Genomic DNA, 8,118 nt, shown 5'->3' on the forward strand with positions numbered 1-8,118 from the left:
ATTTAGGTGCATATATGCGCATATAGGCCACATTTATGCCGCATATAGGTTGCATATAGGCCAGATTCAGGTGCATATAAGTGCATATAGGTCTCCTATAGCTTCTTTATATCCACATATAGGTACTATATGTGCACATACAGGGCATATATGTCTCCTATATAACTTCTTTATATACACATAAAGGCCCTATATGTTCATAATACAGGTCATATAGGTCTCACTTCTTTATATCCACATATAGGCCATATATGTACACAATACAAGGTATATGCCTCCTATATAGGTCATTTACAAATCTGTTTGTATACACTGTGTCATAATCCATATATACCCAGCGAGCACAAAACGTTTTTTCAACGTTGATTTTTAGTTTAAATCTGGGTGATATTGGGTTTGAACGTCTAAGACCTAATTTCACCCTCTTTTCAACCGGCTAAAATGCGGTTACAACGTAAACGTGTAAAAAAACACAATTTGGTTCATCATATTGTTAAAACATTTGTTGTAGTTTGGAATAGAGACAATATTGATAGTGTGTGAATTGGCATTTTATTGTCTTTTATTGTGTAACTGAGAGTTGAAATCTGGTCTACACGAAAACTACATTTCAACGCATTTTATGTCACATGAAATATCATAAATATGGGACTATAGGCTATGTGGTGCCAGCAAAAAGCTTCCAGGACACAACTATGGTTAATAGTTTAGCGCAATACTATAAAATAATGAATTCAGTTCCTGCAGCAACGCGCATGCGCAAGTACTTACTAGCTGTGACTGACTAGACCAAAGCAAGTCTGCACCGGTCTGCACCAAGTGCGGAACGAGGTGCTCTGGGCACACTATGTTATTGTAACAGACTGTATACGTGTAGGCCTACCTCCTGAGTCTCTGGTGTTAAATGAAGTTAACCTCTGAAGCCGTACAGCCTACAGAATATAGATGCACACACACACACACACACACACACACACACACAACATAATTTTAGTCTGTTACATAATATGACTCGTACGCATCACATAAAATAACTTCCCGATCGCTGACAATTGTGGTCTACGTTGTGTGCGAGAGAGTATATAATGTGCCCGGCTCTCTGGTTAGTATAAGAAAATGTATAGCTCAGCACGTGCGCTGCTAATTTTTTTATTTAAGATGCTACATATAGGTACATATATGTACATATAGGTTTCCCATAAATGGTGCATACATAAAATTGGCCGATTTCCTATATTATATGTACATATAGGTACATATATGTACCTATACATATAGGTACATATATGTACATATAATATAGGAAATCGGCCAATTTTATGTATGCACCATATATGGGAAAACTATATGTGGCCCTATATTAAAACATATAGGGTACATATAGATTCTTTCCATGTGGGCGTCTGTAAACCAGCAATGGCGTTGTGGATATTGTCACACGCTGCTGTCGGATTAGCGGAAGGGGGGATATAGATTGCCACAACAATCACATGAGAATGCTCCCGTGGCAGATAATATGGCCGTAGACCTACAGCTAAAAGCTCAGTGTCTGGTGAGCACAAGCGATCTTTAATGCTGATATGAGCCGGGTTACACCATCTGTTGTTTACTAGAATGGCCAGCCCACCTCCTTTCTTCTTACCGCACAGGGTGCTGTCCCGATCTGCTCGTATCGTTTGGAATCCGTCAATTGATGCATTAAAGTCCGGGATATCTTTGTTTAGCCAGGATTCCGTGAAGCACATTAAGCTGCACTCCCGAAATTCTCTCTGTGTCCTCGCCAGACCTGTTAGTTCCTCCATCTTATTCGCTAACGATCTTACGTTGCCCATAATCATAGAGGGGAGACTTGGCTTGAATCTCCTACGTTCCCTCCTTGCTTCGTTTTTTCTCTGCCTCGCTCTTCTGCCTCTTCCCCTTCTTCCACGCCGTGCATTCTTTATCAGTTCCTCCGGAATAAGCGGCGCTGGGACCGACTCGCCGGCCGGCGAGCGGAGCTCCAGCAGCTGTTCTCTGCTGTAAACAATAGCCGCATGTCCTGGCGCCAGCTGTTGTCCCCAGGCGATACATTGTAAGAGCAGTAAACCGGTCAAAAATACGTTAAAAATTCCTCTGAACCGCATGGTTACAGACGGATACACTATTTACACAATATATACACACGATAAGTGTTAGAAAAAGAGCGATAATAATAATAATAATACAAAGAGCACGGAAACGAACGAGCAACTGCAACAAGCGACCTTTGCTGTTCGACGCCTGCGCAAAAGGTGCCACCCACCTCAACATCCGGCTCCAGATAGCCAAGGTACGGGATTTCTAACCCATTTGCAGCATGCAATTGTAGCCGATGACAAGACTTAAGTTTATCCTGAAAGTGTTCCCTAAAGAAACTTTCCACTATAGTAGACACCATAGACCCTGTGTCAAGCAAGCATTTTACTTCTATTCCTACCAACTTAATGGTCACCTGAGGGCAAGGGGCAATCAGCCGGGCTGTCACGGTCTCGCCTACTGGACCATCATGTATGGAGCCACTGAGGTCCCCTCCGAATGTTTGGCTCTGCACATTCGTGGGAGCTAGTTTCCCACCTGCTGGGAAGTAGTGGTAGCTGCAACCTGTGGAGCATGAACAAAATTATTGGGCTGAAATGGTACTCATCAATCATTTTCACAATCTCTGGCATAATGACCTGGCTGCTGGCACCGTCTGCAAATGACAGTATTTGGGCGGGCAAACCTGGTGGGGCGTGGGGGGGGCTTGCATCCTGAGAAGGCTCTGACTCAACTGATTAATCTGCTCCTGTTGTTGCTGCAACATAGCTGCCAACTTCTCTATCTGGGAAGTGGTGGAACTAGTGGGTGCACGGTCCACCTGGCCCTGGAATCTAGAGTTCTGGGCGGCACAAAGAGACGGGACAGAATACCTATGGGCTCCAGCGTTTGGCCTACTCTCCTGTTCCCATCTAATGGCCTCAGCACGAACATCTATCAATGACAGGAGAGAGTCAGCACGGACCAGCTGCTTCAGTTCCCTGCGCAAAGCAGAATCATTAACATTCTCGATAAACTGGTCACGGAGCAGTACAGCAGAGCAAGGGCGTCGTTTTGGTGTCAAAGTTGGTAGGGTCGAGGACGGCATGAAATTTGAGGTTTTTGTTTTACCTTTTTTAGGGGGTCATCCCTATGTTCCCCGGGTCCTATGTTCCCCGCTTTTCCCAAATAGGGTCCTATGTTCCCCGCTATGTTCCCTGGGAGATCGAGGTTAGGTTTTGGGTTAGGGTCTGGCGGAGGTTAGGTTTAGGCGTGGGGGGTGGGAGAGGTTAGGTTTTGGGTTAGGGTCTGGGGGAGGTTAGGTTTAGGGTTAGTGAAAAACGGGGAATATAGAACCCGGGGAACATAGAACCCGGGGAACATAGACATGATCCCTTTTTTAGCCATATTTAGACGAATATCTCATTTTAAATCAACATTAGGATTATACTGTTGTGATGTCATTATTCTTTTCTCAATAACTTTCATGTCACCACCTGCTCAGCTCTCCTGTCAGCATAATTGTAACTAACAAACACAAACTGGAGGTTTAGCCATCTAATCATGTTCTTTCACAAACAGCCAGTTTGGAAAGAAAAAATTGCCACTGAATCCCACACATCATACATCCTACATTTCTTCCTCCTAAGAGTTGCACGATCTTCAGTCAGATGTCAATTGCCACCATTTGACATCGCCAATACACTGTTGTCATCGCGCAAGCACATGGCTACTTAATATGGACGTTAACGTCCATATTATAGCCATGTGCTTCAGCTGCGCGCTGTACTTTGCTAAATTAGCATCGATGCTAGCGGGACTTACCTGCTTGCTGCTGCTTGCACTGCTGCACTGCTGCGTCACTGCTGCTTGCTGGTAATGTTAATCCCATGTCAGAAAAAGTCTCCAGATTTGTCGCTAACAGGAGGGTCTGTCTGCTGCGCGTGATTTCTATAACCCGGAAAACTGTGTGTGGGTGGGCGTTTGTTTGGTCATCAGCCAAATGAGCCAATCAAACGGGAGTTTTGGGAAAAAAAACTGGACTGGCCCATTCAGTTGTGAAAAACAGGGGTAAATGTAACTTTGAACATATTGCAAACTAATTTCACTCAATAATGGTCGGGTCAATTCTATCCTTGCAAAATATGGGAAGACAATCTAAATGACCTATATAACTGCACTCCATAATAATAATGCAAATAAGGTTGCTTAAAAGTTGGTAGGGACAATTGGACACCCTGAAATGTTGGTAGGTTCTTGACCCTAGCAACCCTACCCAAATCGGCGCGCCTGCAGCAGAGTTCTGCATTCTACTAGGGGCGCTAGCAACAACTTTCTTCATGAGACAGTAAAGAGCATGTGAGTATTCTTGCAAGGTTTCCCCCCTCCAGCTGTTTACGTGAAAAAAAATCTTCCTGCAGGGAAACATACGATTTTCGGCACCCATACAGGTCTTTCAGAATCATAAAAATGTGGTCAGGGTCCTCCCGCTCAGCCCGGGGCCTATACCTGATGTTATCTTTAGCTTCTCCCTCCAGATGGTCAAAAATAAAATATGCCTGGTCACGGGGTCCCACATGTCTGGCTCTCATACTAGCGCGTACCTCCTCCACCCACTCATTTACACCAATGCCATGGGCACCTCGGAACAAGGGGCATTTTCTCTCCCTAGGGAGGTAGAACACCCGTTCGGAGGGGGCAGAGTCATTGACAGTGTGCACAGTTGTTGCACGAGTTCCTGACTGTTCACCAGACTGTTGCTGCAAAAGAGAGTCCTTTTCTGCCTGGAGCTTTTTCACATGCTCCCTCAGTTGCAGCAGTTCCTCCTCCATAGCCGTTTAGCAGTAGGGCAGTGGATGCTGGGAGACTGTCCAGTTGAAGAACGGGTCCCACGTAGCGCCAACTGCTGCTTTGCCTTAAAAACACAAGCCACTTGAGTGTACTTCAAAACAGAACACAGTAAGAAAAAAAAAAAAAATCAATCAATCAACCAATAATCACACGTCTCTGACTGTGGATCCTACCGACAGCGCCAATTTGTAAACGAGCCAGGTAGACTCGGCCAATTGTATTAAATGTTGACAACACCACCTTGGGACTTTCACCCAAAGACTATATAAAGATCACTGTGTGACCACCTTGAAACTCAACAGGGTATTTACACCCGCACAGAGGAATCCACAATTTAGAATCAGAGACGGGAGAAGAGGGATTTCCAATAAAAGATGATTTATTCTACCAAGTAAAATCGGTGAACAAATCTTTTATCACGACAAGTTAAAACATGTTAATATCCAGGATATAAAAATGACCTAACACGACTAAAAGCCAATCAATTGTTAATGGAGAAATCTGTAAAGTGCAAGAGTGCTATGACCAAGTTACTTTGGTAGCAGCAATGTGGTATAAAAACACACCACACCATAAAATTAGAACCACACGAAAGCACAATAAAACAAATGCATGTGCAAACCAAAAGGAACCACAATATGCCACCAACCTACACTAACATGGCGAAGCCACTTCCTTCCGTTTTAGACAAAGTTGGCTCCTAACAATAATAGGCTAGTCCTCAGTAAAAGGTCATTAAAATCAACTGGGAAATAATTCAAATAAAAGCAATAAAAGAATACAACTCAAATGGCTTGGTTAATTTACAGGGAAGCAAAGCAGCAGCGGCAATCTCTGTTCTATAAGGAGACAACAACATTCATTAGTCCCAATAAATACACATACATAAAAAAATACCAGTAGGCTATACAAGAAAATGTGTACCTTGGCTGTGCACAACACTGCCTCAAGCAGACACACGTACGCTGGGCTTCACACCGTTTCTGACTATGAGGCACAAGGATACAAATACATACATGCATTAAAACTGATACCATTTATATGGGCACTATGAGATTGATCAGTCAAGTCTCAGACAGAGATTACCTTGGCTGTACCACCGTGTTGAGCGGGCACACACACGCCCGCCGTCTCCAAACACGGAAGCCACGCACGGTCGGGAGCCACGCACGGACGGGTCTAAAAGAATGTATGGCTTAACGAGCGCTTTGACAAGTTGGTGAACATATTCACAGACTAATAAGTGATCACTCGCCACATACCTCAACGAGGAAAACGCCACAGCAGCTCAATGAGGGAGTGAACACGCCACACAGCCGACAGCACCAGCTCACAAATGGGAGTGAAAGGTGGAAGGACCCAGGTGGCAGGTATTTAATCCCAAGCGGCTGTGTGTAATCAGGGGAGCTGACTGAGTGGGCGTGACGAATGCTAATGACGTAACCCAGAGGTTACAACTGCAATTTAAATGAGCTAGTTACTAGTTACTTTAGGATGTGAAAATAGTGGATAACTTCAGAGGATTATCCGGTTTATGATCTTCAGACCTAGTCCTCCCTGCCCGGCAAAAATGCTCTGCAGCTGCAGCCAGAACTATAAGCTATAAGCCTCCTCAATAAGTGAATGTTCAAGTATCCCATGCAGGAACAATAACTATTAATGATTTATTATGCAGGCAGTAATCTGTAAAGTAATACATTAACTTTTGAGACTAGTAACTGTAACTAATTACTCATTTTCAGTAACTTGCCCAACACTGCACATAACTAACTGGAGCTGTGCTTCTCTAGATCAAACTGAATGATAGACAGTGGACTTGTGTTGTGATGTTGTGTTGGAGACATCGTGAAGCTACAGGAAATCACTGTGGTAGGCCTATCAGAGAAAAACACATATGACGCTGATGAGGAGATAAGAGATGGGGCGTAAACAGCACATAAATATACATACCCAGCACACCAGGAGACGCCATTTTAAGACGAGACGCTGGCTGACAGACAGACAGACAGGCTTCTTCAGAGACCGTGAATTAAGACAAGACGAGTTAAGACAAGCTGACAAAATGGATCTCAGACTGATGCTGTTCATATTGCTGTGCTGCTCAGGTAGGACTGATGTCATGAGGGTGTTTGAAAGGCTCTGCAATGAAACACCTGTTGAAGTTAAACTGTTATGAACTGGGTCAAGTGCAGTGTTTAGAGAGAGAGAGAGAGAGAGAGAGAGAGAGGGAGTGTGTGTGTGTGTGTGTGTGTGTGTGTGTGTGTGTGTGTGTGTGTGTGGGGTGGGGTACTGGTAGGTAGGTAGAGCTGTCATCTGGGCATCGAATTCCCAGTTGGAGGCTGGCTCTTCCCGGCAGTGTGTCGAAGTGTCCTTGAGCAAGACACTGAACCCCTAACTGCCCTCACGAGCTGGTTGGTGTCTTGCATGGCTGCTGCTGCCTTCGGTGGGTGAATGTGAATGTGAGTGTGAGATATTCATTGTAAAGTGCTTTGGATAAAAGCACTCTATAAATACATAAATAAATTTACTGAAACTGTTATGAACTGGGCCAACTACTTATATGTGGGAAAGTGACAGTTAGCGATTGTCCCCCTCAGCACCATCGAGGTGCCCTTGCCCTTGAGCAAGGCTCTTATCCACACCTGCTCCAGTGGAGCTGCTCAGTGTCAGCATGGTTGTACTGGTCAGCTTCCAGGTGTGAATGTGTGTGTGAATGTGAACACGGTGCTAATGAAACAGAGAGCATTGCTCTCAGTGAGACTCCTCCTCTTTAAATAAAGGTAAAAAAAGATCAGAAAAAGGCCAATGTTGTACCTCAGGTCACTGTGCTTTTTACATATTTACTGTGTTGTTTTCCTGCTCAGGTTCTATATTTAGCAAATGGCAAAGTGTGATGACGTTTAACCATTGACTGTATTTAACGTACATGCAAGTTGTGCATTTATTGTGTATTTTTTGTCTGTGGTAATGCTGTGTGTGTGTGTGTGTGTGTGTGTGTGTGTGTGTGTGTACACGTGTGTTGCTTGCATGTTGCATATATGTGTGTGAATGTGTGTGCGCATGTGTGTGTGTGTGTGTGTGTGTGTGTGTGTGTGTGTGCCCGCATGCACGTGTTTGTTCATGCGCGCGCATGTGTGTGTGTGCGTGCGTGTGCATGTGCATGTGTGTGTGTGTGTGTGTGCGTGTGTGTGTGTGTGTGTGTGTGTGTGTGTGTGTGTGTGTGTGTGTGTGTGT

This window comes from Poromitra crassiceps (assembly GCF_964638095.1).
Source record: "Poromitra crassiceps genome assembly, chromosome: 9".
Lineage (NCBI taxonomy): Eukaryota > Metazoa > Chordata > Actinopteri > Beryciformes > Melamphaidae > Poromitra > Poromitra crassiceps.